The 20527-nt window shown below is 43.4% G+C and overlaps 1 protein-coding gene across 1 annotated transcript in view; it reads right to left on the bottom strand.

The window, feature by feature from the left end:
* The window catches only part of CLYBL (citramalyl-CoA lyase), a 99902-nt gene that overhangs the window by 76824 nt on the left and 2551 nt on the right, over positions 1 to 20527 (bottom strand). The window lies entirely within an intron of this gene.

Below are 20527 nucleotides of genomic sequence, written 5' to 3'. Positions count from 1 at the left end.
AATGAAAATCCACATCCACGTCATTTGCTGAGGAAGCCTGCCCTCATCCTGCCCTCCGAAGCACTGAGGACAATTCTATTCCTTCTTCTCTTTGAGGTCTTTTCTGATTTCTACTCTTTTTTTTTTTTTTTTTTCAGAATTAACAACCTCCTCAACATCTTCCACTGTTCCTTGTCCTCCAGATGACGGCTGTAAGACCTACACTCCAGCCTTCAGATTTGTTGTGGCCAGTACTTTTACCTTTCTCTCGCAGGCCATGCGCCCCACTTGGGGCTGCTGTGGAACTCACTGTAATGATGCCGGTGAATGCCTTGACCCTCACGCTAGATGTCAGCTGCTTGATGGGTGGCTCACGTGCCAAGGGGGATTATCAATTTCATTGTTCACTAATTCACCCACTGGATGCCCAAGATCAACACATGAAACACGTCCTAAATGGAAAATAAAGAACCCTCGTTGAGCACTTAATCTGTTTTAGGCACGCTGGCAGAGGTTTTACATACCACAGCGTCACTTAATCCGCACGTCACCTGCATGTTAGAAGTATTACTTTCTCCACCACACGGATTAAGAAAGTTGGCCCTGGGGTTCCTTGGATTCAGTCTCTGGCCTAGGAACTCCCACATGCTGTGGGTGTGGCCATAAAATAAAATAATTTAAAAAAAAAAGAAGAAGAAAGAAAGTAGGTCTTAAGTTCACATCAGTAAGAAGACTCAAATCCAGGTGCAACTGACACCAAAGCCCACAGGGTTTCCACAATGGTTCCATTTCATTGAGGTGACATTAGGCTGCAGAGAATGTAAAACCCAATTCAGACTGACTCAAGTAAACTCTAAGGACAGTTATGTGACAACATCCAATGGTCGGGGAGCTTCTCGGTTGGCAGACCATCAACTCTACCGTGTCAGGGATGCCCATTTCTTCGGTACCCATTTTGCACCCACAATGTCACCTTGGTTCTAAGGCAGACTGTCCTTAGTAGTAACTGTTGTGCCATGCCCTTTTGTCACTGTTAGCAAGAAAAAAGGATTAGTTCTCTTTTAAGAGGAAAGAAAACTTGCCCAGAATCCTATAGGAAGCCACTCTACATACCTCATCGTCGTCACTGGCAAGGAGGACTGAATTACCCTTCACTGGCCTAGTCAGACTTAGCCCTTGAGTCAGGATGGGTTACACAAACTCATTTGTTTGTTTGTTTGTTTGTTTAAGGGCCACACCTGCGGCACTGGGAGGTTCCCAGGCTATGGGTCGAATTGGAGCTACAGCTGCTGGCCATAGCAATGCCAGAGCCTAAAACCACAGAGTGAGGCCAGGGATCAAACCCACATCCTCATGGATACTAGTTGGGTTCGTAACCCACTGAACCACGGGAACTCCCCCAAACTCATTTCTTGATGCTCAGTTTCAGAGAAGGGTTAAAATCATCACAAGCATGCCACCTCCACCTCCACTGAGAGCAACAAAGGGGCCCATGTGGGTACATTTACAGGTGCTGGAGAGTCCAGACACAATTCTGTCCTCATGGGGCTTCCAGTCTAGTGCAGAAGATAAGCACTGCACAGGTATTACAGAAGCGGTGTGTGTTACAGAGGGAAGGTACATACAGAATAGGTATGTAGGAGAAAATGTCCCAATAAAATGTAGAAAGGAGAGACCCCAGCCATGATGACTAAGCAAAGTCTAGCCAACTGCCCCAGCCAGTCCTCCCCCATGCATCTGCTTCCGCATCTACTACCTTGCCTGACGTCACTCCAGTCCAACTGGTCAAGCTTGGACCCGGAAGACGTAGCCCATAAAAGCCTTGTGAAACCCTTCTTCCGGGCTCAGACTCTGGAGAGTGATCTATCTCCTCTGAGCCCGCCGGTGTAATAAAACTGAGTTCTCCAACTCTCCGAGTGCTCGCTTAGTTTCTCGCCGGGTAAAAGAGCTGATCCCCTGCAGCCGCAAAGCTGCCGGAGCTGATACGCTACAGCCACAGGGCTGTCGCCAGAGCTGATACGCTGCATACGCTGCAGCGCAGGGCTGCTGGGTATCTGCCATAACAGGTAGAACACAGAGTCAGTGAAATCACTGAGTCTCAGTGGTTCTGGAAGGTCTCTGAGGAATGACGCTCCTGGGAAGCCTCAGAGGATGCTGAGCAGAGGAAAGAGCACACTCTGCTCACTTTTTCAGTCATGCATGCATTTGTCTTACAAATATCTACCTGCAGCAGGTGAAAACCTGTACATCATTGGTGAAAAGGACTTACTTGAGAGATGATTAGTCTGTGAGTGAGCCAAGCCTTACACTTTGCCTCTTGTTCTCATCAGCCACCCTACTATTTACTTGAACTTTCAATGGAGTCTGCCCCCCACCCCCAGCAAAAAGGTGAATTTCAAACCATAGGTGGTACATTTTGCTATCTCTAATGTTTCAGGAGAGGGGAAAGAGAAGGGGGAGGAGGAAAGAAAGAAAGAAAAAGAAAGGGAAGCAGGAAGGAAGAGAAGAAGGAAGGAAAGAAAAAAGGAAGGAAAACTTTGCAATTATTAAGTTAAAATAAGGTTTTATGGTTATAAGTAAATTTCAATGATTTGTGTTCTCTTGTTGGTTGTTTCTATGCATAGACCCATTGGCTTCTGATTTCAGTCTCGGCATATGCACAAAGCAGATGCACAAAGCGACAGCACCAGTAACAACACAAGCTGAAGGAGGAAAGGCACAATGTGCTTGACACAAGAATTTGGGGAACAAAGAACATAAATTCCATTTAGTTTTTCTAAGAAACATTCTATTCAGGATAGCAGTACATTTTATTTCCAGGAGAATTACGTTTTCTTATTACTTTCTTTTCCAAAACTTTTGGCTCTTTCTAAATCAATAAATAATCATTATATAGAACATTCAGTTTGATTTTTAAAAATCCAACCGTCTGCTGAATTGTCCACAAAAGAAGGCCTGAGAACAGGATGGTTCTTGCCATAGAACACCTGTATGTTTTTTCATTTATTTCAGGGTAGAAACCCGCTTGGACAATGATGTGTGACTCACACATCGTGAGTATCTGATAAACACCAAAGTAATGAGAAGGGGCAGAGGGAAGTGGGGAAACACTCAAGCTGCATTTAAAGGTCTTTAATCCACCCTTCTCACAGCTGGAGCTCCGAGGCCAGGAGGCTGGGGGGTCCTTCAACAGGGCCAAGTGCGGCTCTAGGCCCAGGCTGAGGGCGATGGGGATTCGTCTTTAACCCAGCCCAGCCTTCCCTCTGCCCTCATGTCCTTCCTCAGAGTGAGCTGTCCCTTCTACAGGGTCTGAGCTGCTGAAACCTTGTTCTCAGAGTAGGACCTGATAGATTTATTCTAACAGGACTCTCTGAAGCAAGGGCCAAAAAACTGCCTTCAATCCTGGCTTCCACTAAAAAGAACTTTAACGGCTCAGGAGAGTGCTCTCAGGGCAGGGATTTTCCTTCCGGGCCAGCTGGAAATAAGGTCAAAGAACATCCTCAGGGCCAGCTGCCTCTCCGCCTCTCAGTCCTGACTTCTCAGGACTCCATTCTTGGCTCCCTGCGGTAAATCCTGGGCTCCCCAGAAGGATGGCCGCAGCAGCGCCAGCCTCACCTCCACTCAAGCGAAGTCCAGAGAGAAAGATCCCCAGCCCCTTTCACCCACGAAGTACCAAGATTCGCTCTGACTGCACTGGCTAATGTCACATATCCTGGCCTGAGCCAATCACTGTGGCTGAGGGAATGCAACTCACTGAGTGGTTAGCCTTGAACCCTAGACTTCTTGGGGATGAAACCATACCTAGATGATGTGGGTTGGATCAGAAATCAGAAGCTGACCTCTGAAGAAGGAAAAATTGATGCTTAATGGCAAACCACAAATGTCTCTACATCCATTCATGTTCTTCCCAGGAATATTTCCACTCTTGCAGGAGGTAAAGCCCTGAAAAAAAGTCTCAAAAGACCCTCTAATCATGGAGTTTTTGGTCCTCTGCTGAGGAAGGGTTTGTGGGTGGCACTGCTTCCTCACCCTGCCAAGCCACCTGACCTAGTGTGTGCCACACCAGGGACACCGGGCCTCTTCTCCAACATAGGCAAACACATGACATGACTGCTTTGCACGTAAACCCCTACCGGAAAAGCGGCGTGTTAGACGTGATTGATATGCACATAATTATCCCCATTAGTACATGAGATGGATATGCACAGGATTATCTACCTCGATACCTAAAGTGATTGAAACCCATGTGATTATCTGCCAGGAAGACACGCCCTTCCCTGCTTCCAATGCAATTACCTTCTTCCATATAGATGGAATCGATGCCCACGTGATGACTTGCTTCAGATATACACGTGATTGATGCCCGTGCAATTATCTAACACAATGATACGCCAGTGATTGATACCCATGTGATTATCTGCTAAGATGATACCCATGCAAATGAAAATTGGCAAGACCTGCCAGCTCTAATAATCACCCTCACCAGCAAGCCAAAACCAGTGGCTACGACTTAAGGAAGATTCTTCTTTGTAAATAAAAAAGCTATCCTTGCCCTATTAAGTGTGTAGGTGCGTGAATGAGTGTACACGAGTGAGAGAGATCTATCCTTTTGTGCTGTTTAAAGTAAAACTTGAAATAAGACTATAAAAATGAAAGTAAATGTTAAAGTCTTTCCAGCTCTAAAATTCTCAGATTCTAATGATAACTGAAAAAGTGCTACTGATTTCACAAAGTAGTGAAATATTTATTCTACCACTGATTTGTGTTTTAATTCATGGACTTTGGTTCCCAGCGACTTTTTGGCTCGTGGGTGACCATACAAGGCAAGCAGGAATAGGGAATTACTGATGCAAATAACTATGTACAACTGAAGCTGGGCGCCCACATGCAAATCAGCAAGGCCGCGTTTCCAACTCGGGAGTGTGCCCCGGTATTACAGACAAGGCCACGCTCAGCTTTACTCCCCAGCCTCCACTGCTTTTCTTAAAAAGAAGCAGTCTAAGCAATAGCATGTTTGGTCATTTATCTTGTTCCCTTTCCCCAATTCACTGTTCTGACTTTTGAGAAAAGCATGTAATATCCCCATAGAATTTGATGATTTTCTTTGTTATTGTCAAAAAATGCTAATCCATGAAGAGAACCTTCCTGGGTAATGTTAATTCAGCTGCCTGTTTTATAATAGGATTATGTTTTCCAGGATTTAAAAATCCCACTTGTTAGCTACCAAATAGACTTCCACAACAGCTATAAAATCTAATTTAATCCCTACTGGCATTAACGAAATAGCTGGGGTACAATTTATGTCTAACTACACTTAACACCCTACAACCTGCAATAAATATGTAACATTTCTTTTGAAGTTATAAAAGGAAACTGTTCAGTGGGATAACTGGAGTCTCGTGGGTCCAATCATGCAATATCTCTAAGGCAGAACAAATGTTGTTTACATACGGTAAGGATTACGGGGAAAGTTTATTTAAACAGATTAATCCATGTTTACATGTATTAAATGCTCCCTTTTCCATCATGCAAATTCAAGTTAAAATGATCTTCACTTCTTTCTTTTGAAAATAATTATAGGGGGGAGTCAGCTACTTGGTCTCTCACTATTTAGTTTAAGAACCTAATTAAGTTAGAACACAATTCAGAATAGAACACTACACCAAACCCAAGGTAAGAGGCTAAGGCTGCATTTCACTTTACAAAGGGGGAGGGCATTTTTTGGAGGGTAGGTGAAGAGAAGGGAAATCAAGGGGGCCCAAAAAGGATTCTGTGGGCCAGGGAGAGTGGTAAGCAGATTCCCTTTTGTCTTGAGCTGTTCATTCCTGTACGCTCCTCTCTTCACAAATGGAGTCGAGTCGGCATTAAAGGGCCTTCTGGGAATGTAAAATTCAAGCGCGGTGAAACAGAGACATATTTCTTCTCCCACCGCAACCCACCCCTCCTCCTTCAGACAGGTGACTATCAGGAAGCTTATGGTAGGCCAGATGGGAACAGAGATACGCTGGCAAATATTGTTTCAAGATGAAGGAGAGGAAAACAAGGAGGCTGACATGCAACATATCAAAGACTATCCAGGCACCGGGAAGTTGAACATGAATCTCAGGGCAGCCCAATCTCTTTAAAGATGCAAATTGCAGTCAAACACAGAAAACAGTAGGGTTCTGTTTATCCTTTCACAAAGGGTGCAAACTGCTAATCAGGCTCCAATGCTGGGCTGGCCACTTTGTTTATCAATAAACAGGAAGACAGTTAGACTATAATTTTCCTGCCTAGTACTGGTAGCCAAAAGGAAATGCTGGCAGCTTGGTAGTACTGAGTTCCAGTTGCATCAAAACCCAATTATTATTGTAATAATGTATGGGTGTTTGCAAGTTGCACAGGCGTGCTACACATGTCCCCAGAATCATGTGAAACATATTGGCAGAGAACAGGCTTGGTGATACACGGACTAAGGGGAGCTGTCAAAATAGGCCGGTCCTCCAAGGGCTCAGCTGCAGAGTGTTGTTTAAAAACACACACACGCTGGAGTTAACATGGCAGATATGGAAGTCTTCTACATGTTAATACAACACAACAAAAACATGGCTTGACTAAAATCAAACAACACATAGGCTCTGATATGGGAAATTTGACTGGAATATACTACAACTGCCACTGCAAGCTCTACTGCCACAGAGCACTTGTACACCCTTGGAAAGAGATGTTCAGAGTTATTTTCATGTCAGTGGAGCTCCCTTCCTAAGATACTATAAGACCCCAAGTCTAAAATACAGTGCAAGAGCCCAAGTCAAACACACAATAAAAATTCAATCATCCTGAGTTTAGGCATTCAAATTGTCCAAATCATCTGTCCTTTGTTTCATCTTGTCTACAAAGGTACATTGTAAGAAATTAAGATACACTCTAAACTTCATGTAACTCCCAAGAGAAAGCATGACAAATATAAAATACAAAAGGGACTATAAGTTCCATAACACAGTGCTTCTACTAATGGTGAAATAATACACGGGTTAATGAGTTATCATTATATTGGTCACATATAACTCATTTATTCATCAAGTGTTTGCAGAGCACCTACTGTGCACCAGGCACGATGAGCTGTAGGGGATACAAGGGCACCCTCTTCACAGAGCTGATGATCTAGCAGGAAGCAGGTACGAGTCATGACATGAAGGTGTGAGGGCCGTTAGGACAGTGTAGGTGAGCCACTCACTTGTGTGTGCCCAAGCAGTCTTCACGGCTGTGTTTGGCTCTTCAAGGTGCCAACCTACAGCAAGGTGCCCTGTCACATCGAGGTAGGGAACCGTGGCACAATTCTGCTAGGACAATACTTTGAAAAGTGAAAATTTGGCGGGTTCTGTAGGGCTCTGTTCATAACTCTCATTAGCAAGTATAGTGACCAAAAATGTAGCAGAGGGTATGAACTGCCTGGCTTCCCCACTTGTTAGCTGTAAGCCCTTGGGCAAGCTTGTTAACCTCTCTGTATTCCACTCTCCTCATCTGTCAATAGGGATAATAATAACACCTCTCTCACAGAATTGCTCAGACATGAAATAACGTAATCCATGCAAAGCGGTCAGAGACAGAGGGGAGTTCCCATTGTGGCTCAGCAGTAACAAACCCAACTAGTATCCATGAGGACGGGGGTTCGATCCCTGGTCTTGCTTAGTGGGTTAAGCATCTGGCATTGCCACATGCTTGTAGTGGTGTAGGTCGCAGAGGCAGCTCAGATCCCTCATTGCTGTGGCTGTGGTGTAGGCTGGCATCTGTAGCTCCCATTCGACCCCTAGCCTGGGAACTTCCATATGCCACACCTGCGGCCCTAAAAAGACAATACTAGAAAAAGAAAAAGAAATCATGCCAGCACACAGAAAAGACCTTGTACTCACTGAAGGTTTTCTAGTGTTGGCCTCAGACCATCTTCAGCACCACGGCCAGCTCCACCGGGGCTTGGTCCTCTCTGGAAAGGCAGAGCTGGAAAGAATGATTGTGGGAAACTGCCTTCCGCCCAGAAACCGGCCAAAATTCAAGAGGCTGTTGTCATGCAGACAACTCAGGCGGAGGTGTGATAATGCCCATCTCCAATCTGACTCTCAAAGGTGAAGCTGTATATGTGCGGTATTATCTCCAGGGGAAATGTGGACAAACCCAGTCCGGAGAGGCTCTGATCAGAGACAGGTTTTTTTGTTTTGTTTTGTTTTTTTGTCTTTTTGCCATTCCTTGGGCCGCACCCGCGGCATATGGAGGTTCCCAGGCTAGGGGTCGAATCGGAGCTGTAGCCACAGGCCTACACCAGAGCCACAACAACGCAGGATCCGAGCCCCATCTGCAACCTATACACCACAGCTCACAGCGACGCCGGATGCTTAACCCACTGAGCAAGGCCAGGGGTCAAACCTGCAACCTCATGGTTCCTAGTTGGATTCATTAACCACTGAGCCACGAAGGGACCTCCCAGAAACAGTTCTTGATCTGGTTCTCCCTAACCCTCTCGTGACTCCAAACCTGGGCTCTTCATACCTGTATCAAGCTCCCTGTGCTCTCCTAGAATATTTGGAATAGTCTTTTCATTTATTGGCCCTAACTGTCTACTTTGTGTCCCCGACACACCTATCCTTTCACAGCTCTAGGAAAGAGAAGCTCTTGACACCCCCAGTGCTCTGAAAACCTATGCTAGTTGGGCCAGACCATCAGCCTCCCCTGCTGCTAGGGAAGGGGGATTAAATGGTGTGGTGAAAGGCTAAGGGGAGCTGCCTATTAGTGCTCAACCCTAGCTTCACTGTTCTATGCTGGGAGGCTCCAAGAATTCACCCTGTACTGGAGAAACTCAAGGATGCTTTCGGAAGCCCACACGCATTTCAGGCCAGCCCTCTGGCTCGGCTTTCTCTCTTGGCTTTTGCTCTTCTGACCACTGTCTATGGTGGTCTTTTTGGTCTTCTTATCTGGAGTCAATCAATACTTTGCCCAAGAATATGCTGCTGCTTGGCCTAGACTAGATCTGGCTGGGACTTCAGAGCCTAAGTGCTAACTTATGGAGGTTAATTTCTGATCAGTGAATGGCTAGCACAGTTGTATCAAAGGGGAAAAAAGGTATTCGAAACAGTATATCTTTAGTAGCAAGCAGGCTACGCCTTGGCTTAATTCTCAGCTTGACACTTGCCCTGACTAAGCCACATTTTCCTTTTCCCTTTAAAACACCATCTTTCTCATTTTCCAGAGGAGGTATAGAAAAAGAGTGAAACTATCACCACTCTGAGAAGTTCTGATGTACTTGAAAATATCTGGCAAAAGTAAAATATTTCTTAATTGTCTCTCTAAATCATAATTTTAAATTCTGCCTTCGAACACACCCCCTAATTTATTATTGAAAACATGGTGGCATTTTATACTTTGATATGAACTTTGGCCATTTAAATAAGAAAACTTAAAAAAATACTATTCTTTGACATTAAGCATGTTGCACTGCAAGAAATCATGCCCTTTATTTTGGGGGTGGCTATATGTACTTGGTTCTTTAGTCACAGAGATTTAGCAAACTGAAATCTCCTGGGTTTATTTTGTGAAAATCACCTGCGATCCCATGATAAAAAAGCACATATTTTAATTGGCAGCCAAATTGGGTATAAGTAAATTTAATGGTTTTCACTGTAGTCTCTCCAAGCTATTTCTTAATTCATTTCAGAGGAAGAAATGGCTATAGTTTCCACTTTTGTAAAGTTTCAGCTCACTTAAGCTGAGTTCCTTTCTTTCAACCTTGATTTTGAGCTGGAGCTCAAAGATCTGTTTCATTGCCTAGGCCTGGGCTTTCCATAGTCAGGTATATAATGTTACAGATCATACTCAATCTTACCTAATTGGAATCCTAGAAATTGCTGGAAAAGAAGTAACTGGCAATTTGAAGCCTGTATCTCTTCGTAAAGAGATTTGGCTGAGCTCATTAAATGGAAATTACTGACTATCATGAGATACTTGAATCCCTGCACTAAGAAGATGCCTGGTTTTGAAGAATAAAACAATGTGGGGAGAAAAAGGTGAGTTTTGTTTGTTTGTTTGTTTGTTTTTTACCAATTGCTCCACAAAAGGGAAAGGCTATTTAAGGATACGAAGAGATCAATAAAAGACTGAAAACACTTTACTACTTTTACGAAAACTTGGATAGGTTTTTGTATAAGAACCTCTAAGGATCCAAAAGACCTTGCAGAGTTCCTAAGCACGGTTCAGCTTTCCATACTGGTTCCAAAAGACTCACAGACATCCCAGTTCCTACTGAAGAAACCTCCCAACTCTCAAGTCTTTTAATAAAAGCAAGGTCCCTGGGAGAGGAGCCTTCCTGTTCTAATTTCACACCCCTACTGAAGAGGAGTTAGCTCCCCATGCCCAGTACACATTCAATCATTCACTGCAAGTCAAGTAAGCTTTCTCTCTCTGGGCAGGATACACCTCCTTGCTACTCAACTAATTTATTTCAACTCAAGTGACAGCATGAGGGTATACATAAAATATAACCAAGTGGATTTGCATACACGTATAACAAGTATAAGTGGGGTTTAGTGTCTAGGTTTGTGCGACCACATGTACACAAAGGGAAGCCAAATGAGAGAGCACAAATTAGAGAGAATACATATACTCAGGGCAGAAAAAGAGCTTCCATCTGTGTGGCAATTAAATGCATTACAGAGGAACTCAAGAGTTAAGTGGTTTAAAATGATGAGTGTCAGGAAATAATATTTATATTAATTGAAGATTAACGATAAGCCAACAACCTTGATGGACATTCAACCTCCCTCCTTCCCTTCCTTTTCTGGCTGAGCACCATGGAATGCAGAAGTTCTCAGGCCTGGAATTAAGCCACACCACAGCAGCAACCCAAGCCACAGCAGTGACAATGCTGGATTCCAACGAGCCACCAAGGAACTCCTCAGGAGTTTCCTTTTTAAAAATTTCTTCTCTTTAGGGCCACACCTGCAGCATATGGAAGTTCCCAGCCTGGGGGTCGAATTGGAGCAGCAGCTGCTGGACTACACCACAGCTCACAGCAATGCTGGCTCCTTAACCCACCGAGCAAGGGCCAGGGATCAAACCTGCATCCTCAAGGATACTAGTTGGGTCTGTTACCCACTGAGCCACAACAGGAACCTAACGGAGTTTCTTAATGAGCAACTCGCATTTGCAAATGCAATGACTCCCAGGTTCTGCAGGGTCTGACAGACAACTATAGGAGTGCGGTATGAATTACTGTTTGTGAAGAGCACTTAAAAAGTGGCTCACTGTGGGGGACACAGTCGCACTCCCCTCACCTCTGCCATGTTGCTTGCAGTGGTCTTTCCCCAACCACCACCCCATAGTAGTCTTGGTATCCAAGATGGATGGAGGGAGCAGAAGCATCCAAAGAACAGGGCCCAGTGGGGGTGACCCAGAGTTTTGAAAGCACTGACTTGAATAAGAGGCCAGTGGCTTCCCCTTGCTTTTCATGGTGGAAGGCAGCTTCGCCAAGACAGCCCTCCTGGCAGCCCTAGGTCCCCTGCATGCAAAGCAGGTAGTCGGGAAAGGGAGGGTGGCTCTCCTCAGACATGCCAGCCCCGGGCAGTCTTTCTTCCTCTGTTTGCCATAACTGAGGACATCACTGTTCAGGGGTTCTCAGGACCCAGACCCCAGCCCAGCTCCTCTTTGTTCTGAACCCCTGGGGGTGGGGTGGGGTGGGGTGGTTGGGGGTAAATAGGCTTTCAGACGTGGTCACCTCCCTCCATCTTTTTCTTACTCTTTCTGCCAAGTGCCTAGCACAGAAATGCAAAGTAAAAATCTCTTGCTTAGCTACCTAAGAAAGATGATTTTCTTCTTGCTTTCCTAAGGGAAAAAAAATAAGTAAGATCTTTCTAAGACAGCTGTTTCTAGCACCCTAGTGTTACAAAATCTGTGAGTGAGCTTGAAAGAAAAAGTGCTATTTTACTGTCTCTAGAGCCTTTTCTTTGTCTACTATTGATGTGGGAGAGGCTGAAAAATTAGCAAAATTGGCAAATTCCATGGCGTTTAGAACAAAAACCTATCTGTGCCAACATATTACCCTATGAGAGTCAGGAACCTAAGGTATGAATCAATACCAGTAAACTCTGGCATTCTAAGCAGTCGTCAGTGACTTGAATTGATGCATCCGACTCTTGGCCAGGAATACAGCTAGGACAGTTGCTTCTTACGCATTTATCATACATTCATATAGCACTTACTATGTGCCAAGCACTGTTCTAAGCATTTTACAAATACGCATACACCTAATATATTCTGTGGGTGTAGATTACATTATTACCATTTGACCTTTATTTGACAGAAGAGCAAACTGAGGCAGAGAGGTGAGGTAATCTGTCGAAGGTCACGTTGTTAGGACAAGAGAATATCAGAATCCAAACACAAACAGGTTGGCCTCAAAGTCTATGTTCTTGACTGTCAAATTATGTTCCTCCAGTTAGTTTGGAGACCTCTTAAGGAAGATGCTAAATATCCACTCTCCTAAATTTTCTAAGTTCTATTCCTTTAAAAATGAAGCCACTGCTTTTTTTTTTTTTTGGTCTTTTTGCCATTTTCTTGGGCTGCTCTCGTGGCATATGGAGGTTCCCAGGCTAGGGGTGCAATCAGAGCTGTAGCCGCCGGCCTACGCTAGAGCCACAGCAACGCGGGATCCGAGCTGCGTCTGCAACCTACACCGCAGCTCACGGCAACGCTGGATCGTTAACCCACTGAGTAAGGCCAGGGATTGAACCCAAAACCTCATGGTTCCTAGTCGCATTCGTTAGCCACAGAGCCACCACGGGAACTCTGCCACTGCTTTTTTTAAAAAGCAATGTTTATATAGCAGATGCAAGTTTACAAAGTTCTTTTCTATTTGAGCCACACAGCTGGCTGTGTGGTGGGTAGTGCAGGTTTCATTATCACCAACTGCATGGGACAGATAAAGAAACAGAGGCTCATGAGATTACAGGACTCAAGTTCCCCGGATGGACAGTGTTGATACTGAGATATTCAAATGAGTCTTCTGTTGTCAAGCCCTCTACCCTTTCCACTGAGCCAGGATGCTTGTCTCAAATCAAGCTGCCACAAGTGACATCCCGCATTTTATTAGCTTAGGTTCCCATAGGAAAGCCTTCCTTGAATCACAATTCAGAGCTTCGGCTTCCTGAAGGATCAATGTGAGACTTTCATGATCATTAATTCCGAATCTATCCCTGCTCTTTACAAATTGAATCAGGAAAATATCAGACTATGTTTGCTGCTCTCCTCCAGAGGGGAACTGAACCCTCCTGCGGGAACCATCAGAGGGTATGCTCACGTCAACAAGGAAACGTATCCAGATGTAAAAAGTCAGAGGATCCAGAAACAGTATCCAAGGTGAGAGAGAAGCAAAGGGAATTCCCAGGGCGGTGGGAAGGGCAATTCCAGGGTTTGAATTGTGCTGTAGGCCTGAAGGACAAGTGGTCAGACTTGAAGGGAACAGAAGAGTCAAGGAGAGATTTTCCCAAGAAGATAAAACTGATAAAATACCAGATGCTTCCCAACATATTAAGAGTAGATTTAGATAATTAGTGCAGAGGTGGGTGTTGAATTTGTTAACAAATGAATAGAAAATAAGCCAGAAAAAATAAAAAAGATAATTGTAAACTCCAGGGAAAACAACGGGGTGGCAGAAAAGGAAAGGTGATGGGTTTATTACTACGTAACTCAAATCTAATACATTTTACACTGGATACTAATCTCATGAAAGTATACAGTGAATGTATGTCCTAATACATATAATTGTATTATGACAATTTTTAATGAATGTATTAGGACAAATGTCATGAAATTTTTTTTTTTTTTTTTTGGCTATTCCCATGCCATACATGGACCTGGGATCAAACTTGTGTGACAGCAGTGACCCAATCCACAGCAGTGATAACACTGGATCCTTAACCTACTAAGCCACCAGGGAACTCTCATACTGGGACAACTGAAGGACAGAAAAGGTTCACATGTAGTGGGGATAGGGTGGTAGTGGGAGGGGAGAGAAACCGCTTATCAGGGAGTCAATATCATGCCTGAAATGAAAAAAATAATTCAAAAAGTGTATTACTTAGCAATACAGCAGTAAATGCCGTAAGAATAAGCTGAAGAGATAAAAGGGATTATCTCTGAAGAAGGGAAGTGGAATAAGGATTAGGAGCTGCTTTATTTCATAACTATTTTACTCTTTATGTGTAAAAAAATTAAGTCTAAAATTTGTTTTATGTCTATAATACAAAAAATTTTTAAGGATGAGCACTTTACTTTTGGCAATATGGCAGACCACATTGTCTGAAGGGCTGACAACTACAAAATGGCTACGTTTCAACAAAAGTACTTTTTAAAGCATTGCTGGGCTCATAAGAACGTAAGGGAATTTTCCACAGGCCAATATAAAACAAAAACAGAAAAAAGAATTCTCTGGAGTTCCTGCTGTGGCATCTCTGCAATGCTAGGACACAGGTTCAATACCTGGCCTGGTGCAGTGGGTTAAAATGGATCCAACACTGCCACAGCTGCAGCATAGCTTGCAACTGCAGCTTGGATCTTATTCCTGGCCCAGGAACTCCATATGCCACAGGGAAGCCAAAATAAATAAATAAATAAGTAAACAAATAAATAAACAAATAAATAAATAAATTCTGATTTATGAGGAGTCAGAAAAATAAGAAAGGTAGGAACCAAATACCTATATCAGACCTGGTATCAGGATACTAGCCTGAGACCACTGCAAAGTTAAGGAGGATAAATCAAGACTCCAGATGAGTAATATCCCCGACTTCCAGAAGTAGTAGTAGAGGAAAACCTTTCTACTCCAGGCCCCTGGAATTCCCAAGAAATGATTCCACTCAATATGGGTTCATACCATAAGTAAGAGTCACTGAACAATAAAAAGCAACTTAGAGGGAGTTCCCGTCGTGGCGCAGTGGTTAACGAATCTGACTAGGAACTATGAGGTTGTGGGTTCGGTCCCTGCCCTTGCTTAGTGGGTTGACGATCCGGTGTTGCCGTGAGCTGTGGTGTAGGTTGCAGACGCGGCTCGGATCCCGCGTTGCTGTGGCTCTGGTGTAGGCCTGTGGCTATAGCTCCGATTGGACCCCTAGCCTGGGAACCTCCATATGCCGCAGGAGCGGCCCAAGAAATAGCAAAAAAAAAAAAAAAAGCAACTTAGATGCAAAAATATTGAAATTATCAGATTCAGAATGTACCAAGCCAATATGAAAAAGAATCAAACAGAATTTCTAGACATGAAAAATAGAATCATTAAAATTAAAAACTCATGGAGTTCCCGTCGTGGCGCAGTGGTTAACGAATCCGACTAGGAACCATGAGGTTGTGGGTTTGGTCCCTGCCCTTGCTCAGTAGGTTAACGATCCGGCACTGCCGTGAGCTGCGGTGTAGGTTGCAGATGCGGCTCGGATCCGGCGTTGCTGTGGCTCTGGCGTAGGCTGGTGGCTACAGCTCCGATTAGACCCCTGGCCTGGGAACCTCCATATGCTGCGGGAGCGGCCCAAGAAACAGCAAAAAGACCAAAAAAAAAAAAAATTAAAAACTCAGGATGGGTTGAATACATTAGACACAACTGGATAAGATAATTAAAAAGTGCCGATTAGATATGAAGAGTTAACCCAGGCTGTGGCACAGAGAGACAGGGAGACAGAAAATATGAAAAGATAGTAAGAGACAAGGAAGACAAAATCAAAATTTCCTAATATGTCTACTTACTATCTCCGAAGAAAACAGAAATGATGAACTACAAATGATATTTGAAGGGCTAGTAGTAGAACTTTTTAGAACTGATAAAAGACATAATACAAAAATACACGCCAAAAAACCCCCAAAAACAAAAAACACAACTTACACCGAGCAAAAGGAAAGAAGGGGAGAAGGGCGGGAAGGAGGCCTACATCAATACCTACTCGACATTTTAGTAAAACTTCAGTGCACCAAAGACAAAAAGACTTGAAGAACAGCCAAAGAAGGAGTTCTCTTGTGGCACAGTGGGTTAAGGATCCAGCATTGCCCCAGTTGTGGTGCAGGGTGCAGCTGCAGCTAGGATTCAATCCCTGGCCCAGGAATTTTCATATGCCACAGGTGTGCCCCACCTCCCAAAAAAGAAGAAAATAAATATAACTTCGAAACTAGGGGAAAAATGGACTGAAAATAAATTTTGAAAGTCAAATAATCTTTAAGAGGCAAGAAAAACTAGAAATGAAATACAAAATAAGAAAAAAGTCAAATATAATGGTATATTAAAATCTAAATTTATTACTAACCATATTAAAAGTAAGTGGATTAATGTTCCAGTTAAAAGACCACTCTTGGTCCATAAACACTCCATGACCATGCCACTGGGTCAATACAAAATGGGGAACATGAGTTTATAACTTCTACAGTGCTTGACATTGCTACAAAAACCAAGCAGCCTTTAATTTTTATAGAAGTTCACCTGTACTGTATTTTATACAAGTATCAGTCCACAGTAGTTTCGAAATTTTTTTAAAGAAATGAAGCAAAGTAACAAAAAAAATAAAATAACCAAACCGTTTTTTTTTTTTTTTTTTTGTCTTTTTGCTATTTCTTGGGCTACTCCCACGGCATATGGAGGTTCCCAGGCTAGGGGTTGAATCGGAGCTGTAGCCACCGGCCTACACCAGAGCCACAGCAACGCAGGATCCGAGCCGCGTCTGCAACCTACACCACAGCTCATGGCAACGCCGGATCGTTAACCCACTGAGCAAGGGCAGGGACCGAACCCACAACTTCATGGTTCCTAGTCGGATTCTTTAACCACTGCACCACGATGGGAACTCCCAAACTGGTTCTTTACCACAGAGAGTTTAGTTCCCGGGCTAAGGATTAAAGCCTTGCCACAGCAGTAATCAGAGCCACAGCAGGGACAATACCGGATCTTTAACCTCCTGAGCCACCAAAATGTCTCATGGCTCAAGCAAGAGATTGTTGTTAGAAACCAAACAACAATAAAACGCATGCATTCTTATAGACCTATCTTGATAGATTACAAGTTATTTACTTATTTTTACCTGCCTCGCCACCAGCCTTTGACTCCTCTGGGCTGGGGCAATACAACTATCTTTGTTTCCCTCCTGCTTTGCCTCAGTGCCCGGTTGGGTCAGTACTCAATATTTAGTTAAGTGCTGAGTACTTAAATTCACATATTTAAGCTTTAATACTAAATACATTTATTTATTTATTTTTTTATCTTTTATCTTTTTGAGGGCCACACCTGCGGCATATGGAGGTTCCCAGGCTAGGGGTCCAATTGGAGCTGTAGCTGCTGGCCTACACAATAGCCACAGCAACGCAGGATCTGAGCCACATCTGCGACCTATACCACAGCTCGCGGCAATGCTGGATCCTTAACCCCACTGAGCAAGGCCAGGGATCGAACCTGCAACCTCATGGTTCCTAGTCGGATTAGTTTCTGGGGTGCCACGACAGGAACTCCACATTTACATTTTATTTAAATATTTACTCAACTGAAATAGCAACCCTGGAATGCTGCCTCTGTCTATTCCATTCCTACCTTCTCAGCCTCACCCAGTGTCACAGAGATTCACCAGGAAGCTGTGCATTACTTGGCTTATTTTCACTGTGTCCCAGGAAGCAATGGCCTACACAGCCCTGCATCTTCTCATGCATTTAACAATGGAAAGGAGAAGAGGGGAGGGCAAAAGGCATTTTCATCATGCTTGGGAAGGTGAGCTGGTAGTGCCATCCTTGACATGAAGGAGTTACTTAAACATAAATTGGATTAACAGGACAGGATTAGAGCTGCTGGAAGGTATTATAAACTGCTCTGTGGAAGCTCCTCTTGTTTTCTTTACAAGCCCATACTCTACAGAGTCCGTTGAATAAAATATGGAATTAGTCGATGACTAAAAAAGAAATTGAGATATAAAATGAAATGATTACATTTTAATAATGCCAAGAAAGCTGAATTAGGCAAGAGTAGTTCAGTTTAGCAAAACCAGTAGATCATATGAGAGTTTTCATATGGTAAGAAACAAACTCATTGGGAGTTCTCATCATGGCTCAGTGGTAACAAACCTGACTAGTATCCACAAAGACGTGGGTTCAACCCCTGGCCTCACTCAGTGGGTTAAAGGATCTAGTGTTGCCGTGAGCTGTGGTGTAGGTCACAGACATGGCTCAGACCTGGCGTTGCTGTGGCTGTAGTGTAGGCTGATAGCTGCAGCTCTGATTTGACCCTTAGCCTGGGAATCTCCATGTGCCATGGGTGCGGCCCTAAAATAGACCAAAAAACTCCAAACAGCAAAAACAAAACCTCACTAAAATGGTCTCTATCTCCTCCATCAGGAGAAATAATGTTCAAATAAGAAATATGATTAAGAGATGATTTCAAGAAAGAATATGAGCTATGTGAGAAGTTTCAGACTTATCTGGGTATTTTATTATTATTTTTTTCTTTTTCAGCTGCAACCACAGCGTATGGAAGTTAGGGATTGAATCCTAGCTGCAGCTGCAACCCACACCACATCTGTGGCAATGCCAGATCCTTAACCCACTGCACTGGGCTGGCCGTCAAATCAGCACCTCCACAGAGACTAGCTGGATCAGTAACCCACTGTGCCATAGCAGGAACTCCTGGGCACTTTAAATGAACTGAAGTCCCTAAGTTTGAAGTCATTAAAATCCCAAGACACTGAAAGAATTTGCAAAAGTGACCACAGGGCTCCTACCAAGAGCCACTGAGAAACTAAAGTGCACACAAAGGTGACAAAAGAGAAAGAGAAGCCAAGGCACGGGCTTCCAAGGCACTGGCTTCCAAAAAGGTGAATTATGGAATATGCCAGCAGGGGAACTGGAGGCTGATCCCTGGCAAAATTCTAGGAGATTTAAATCTTGGTTCTGCCATTTAATGGCACTGAGACTCAGGACATATTTCGAAACTTTGCTGTAAAGGGTAAATGAAATAATGAAAGCATTTCATACAGCAACTTTTACATAGAAAACTCTCAGTAGATGGTAGCTGTTACCATTTTCCTCTCTCCAGCACATCAGAGTGAAGGTGCTAACAACTAAGTAGCACAGACAGGGGTTCTTCAAGATCAAGTCTCCCCACAAACCCTCATTTTTCTGGCAAGGTGGAGGTATGGGGAGAGAGAAGGTATTGCTAGAAATGTAGATCAGGAAGGTTCCTTCATTTGGAAATAGTGTTTGATAAAAAATCTCTTACACTATTCTGGTGGAAAGACTGGATTTCAGGAGCGTGAGGTGGCTGAATAACCAGATTCACAGAACTGATTCATGAACTAGACCTCTCCATGCTTCAGTAACCTTATCTGTACACAGAGTACCATAACAGTAACTCACTGGGTTGTGAGGCAAATCCAAGCCCTTAGCACAGTGCCTGGCATTTAGCCATCACTATATAAATGTTTGTTGAATAAACTTGAACAGAAGTTTCTAGTGGCATGCTTCTGCAGCACTTGGCTCCAAGCTCTTCACCATTTCCATGAGAAACTTGTTAAATTTTCACATGTTGTGCTGATTAAATTCTCAGATGATATAAATGGTGGAGATAAAATCAAAATCCAAAAAGATCCTGACAGGCGATGGCGATGAAGTGAACTATATGAGAAATTAAGTCCTGGGTAGAAATTTTAAGCGAAAAAATTGTCTTACAAGTACTATACAGAACTCTCCATGGATAAGAAAGAAAAATTTAGCTCTCCGAGTTCAGCACGTATCAAACAGTGCGTCTGGCAATTAGTGCAAATTTTAGCTGCATTAAGGGAACTGGAGTGTCCTGTCTGGACACAGATGTCAAGACGGTGCACAACTTGCCCGTAATAAACTCTTCTCTCCCCACCCCTCCTTAGGAGCAGCTCTGGGTATAAGGATGGGTTTCAGAACACGGATCAACAGTAAGGAGATATGAGGTAGGCATGGACCATATTTCTACCTCATCTGGAAACATCCTCAGGTGGGTCTGGGAATACAGCCTCAAGATTTGTGAACAAATATAATTAGAAGTTTATCAGGGCACCTAATGGCTCACTGTAGTACATGCTGAAATAAATTCCCCCTAATCATGATTACTAGAGGATTTATCTAATCTATTTCCTATAGGAAATCAAGCTACTCTCAGGCATTTTATCAAACTTATTCTTCATAATAATCCCTGTCCCTGACAAAAGAAGATTTTGTCATCCCACAGTACAGATAAGAAATTGAGGCAAAGCAGTAAAGTGAATCGCCCTGGGTCATATAGAACTGGAATTACAATTTAGTATCTAATCTTAGAGTGCGCTACATGAATTTTGGAAGGGAGCATACTGGAATCACATTATGTCCTTCAGGAAAAGCCCTATTTACCTTAATCTTTGGGAGAAAGAAGATTAATTGTATTTGCCTTGGTGCATGCCAAAGACGTTGAGTAGACACTTTAGATTCTACATGTTTATTCTAATCCTTTTCCAAATACTTGTAAAGCCTTAGTTTGACCATTAGAAAGATGCTAAGAATTGAC

This window comes from Phacochoerus africanus, chromosome 13 (assembly GCF_016906955.1).
Source record: "Phacochoerus africanus isolate WHEZ1 chromosome 13, ROS_Pafr_v1, whole genome shotgun sequence".
Lineage (NCBI taxonomy): Eukaryota > Metazoa > Chordata > Mammalia > Artiodactyla > Suidae > Phacochoerus > Phacochoerus africanus.
This window is presented reverse-complemented; position numbering and strand designations above follow the sequence as displayed.